The following is a 2,299-nucleotide window of genomic DNA, read 5'->3' as shown; positions in this document are numbered from 1 at the left end:
TCTTGTGTTTGCGACCATTCACAGTGAGATTTCCGTCCCCCACACCATAGAAACCACGAATAAGCCCCTAAACTGCTTTCAGAACCAACTAATTCTAGAAGAGGCCCGCTTTCCGCAGAAACGCTCTTTCGTTCTCTTCAAAAATAAGGAACGACACGCGATTCAACTTCACCGACAAGTAGTCATTACTTAATGACCTTGCGGATGCAATAGTCCCCAAGGGCGTAAACGCCCTCCATTGCGATTTACACACGTAAGGAACGGTGCAGGACGACTTGGTGCGGAGATTCCCGACTACAACATTTTGGTACTGCAAAAACCGTGTTACAGATATTTTTGGGGTCTAGGTAAGGAGGGAAGTCATATTAGCAGAACACAGTAGAGCCCACCGGTCAGGCCAAGAAAATGTGAAGCAGGTTCTCGCAGAAAACTACTTCCCAAAAATAGTCAAAATGGCCAATGAAATTGTCCAAAACTGCAAAACATGCGCGAAAGCTAAATATGATAGGCATCTGAAGAAACAAGAGATTGGCGAGTCACCGATTCCTTCTCGTGTAGGAGAAAAAAATATTTTCTTACTTGCATTGACAAATTTTCGAAATTCGCCGCCGTACAGCATGTGCCGTCAAGAACAATTGAGGACTTGAAACCGGCCTTGTTACAGGCCAGGGACTTACTGCTACAACGAGCCATCGTTAAAATCGTACACGATCATGGCCATTCTATACAACCATTTTGGCGTCAGCATCACGAATGCGCCACCCCTTCACAGTGTCTCAAACGGGCATGTGGAACGTTTTCACAGCACTCTACTAGAGAAATTTACAAGGTCATAAGTGATACTGTGGAGATAATCTTGTTAGCCACTACCAGACATAACAAATCAATCCATTCGGTCATCGATAAGAGGCCAGTCGACGCGGATTGCTGACAAAAAGAGTGCTCAAGGCGCGCTAAGGTCTAGAGAGAATGCATCTCGACAAAACAGAGTCTTCGAATTGGGCGAACGGGTTTTGGTCAAAACTAATAGAAGGCTTGGCAATAAACTTGTATGAGCCATACAAGCAGACCTGGGGACAACGGTCCTCATTGAAGGGAGGGTGGTCCACAAAGACAACTTAATATGACTCTCTCGCTAAATTTTAAACTTTTTATTATTACTACCTATCATCAGCCGTTTGCCAAAGGCACGATGTTTTAGTTTTAGGATAAAATTAATTGGTTATGGGTTAAACCTCAGCGAACAAGAAAAAGGGACTAAAAAATACATTTCCATCAGCGCACATACCTAACTATTCACAAACAAGGTATATCCCCATCATAGATGGAGAGATCCTGGTGTGTGAGGAGCGTGACCCACTCGGCAAATCTTTCGGAATACATGCGCGTAATAGAAGAAACAAGCAGCATGGACGAGATGTTTCCACAGTCTCACATGAGGAAGTTGCTAGAAGTGGACACCTCGCACCTTCGGGACACGCTGGATTCGTTAAGAGTCCACCACAGAATCGCAATGAGCTTAGATTTTCTGAGCTCAATGCTAATGGTAGTAGCGGGGACGCAGGATGGCGATCTAGAAAGAGTTAGGTTCACAGAGTGGCAGTTGACACAGCCAAACAATAGGCAAATCAAAATTAATACTAGAATACAAAGTCGTGTCAACTAACAACAACTGTAAATCAAATCTTGAAAACGCATAAAAATACCCAAATTGACACGGGCCATTTATATGAGACATTGCTGGCTAGGAATAGAATGCTAATGATGGAGTATGGCGAAAATCAGTATTGTCAGTCCAAATATCCTAGATCATGCAGACTTAAAATCAGATTGGCTGAAAGAACACACAGATACCCCTATAGGGAATCTTATGTCCGCATCGTCTGTAAAATAATACTTCCTATCAAAATGCTAGAGGCTTGCGTAGCAAACTAACGAAATTGTATTGTGATAGCCTTTCCTTTGCATCCCATATAATAGTGTTCACAGAGACTTGGTTAAAGCCGGAGATACTTAACTCCGAAGTCTTCCCAGGTATGTAAGATATGATTTAATGATGGACGCGACAATGTAGTTGCCCGCGAACTCCTCCGCCAGCACCGTTGTTGCAGGGGGATGTCAACGTGGCACGTTGCTGCCCACAACACAGTCACCTCGTTGTCGCCTCTGTAGCTGCGGTGTGGTACAGAGTGCGGATCGGGACCAGGTAGTGGCCACGATCGGTGACTATAACTGAAGTGACCAACAGGAATAAGCCGGTAGCAGGGTCGTAGCTCCGACTTTATATTTACGGCAGGTA

Source organism: Drosophila sechellia, chromosome 2L (assembly GCF_004382195.2).
Source record: "Drosophila sechellia strain sech25 chromosome 2L, ASM438219v1, whole genome shotgun sequence".
NCBI classification, from domain to species: Eukaryota; Metazoa; Arthropoda; class Insecta; order Diptera; family Drosophilidae; genus Drosophila; species Drosophila sechellia.
Note: the sequence above shows the minus strand (reverse complement) of the source record.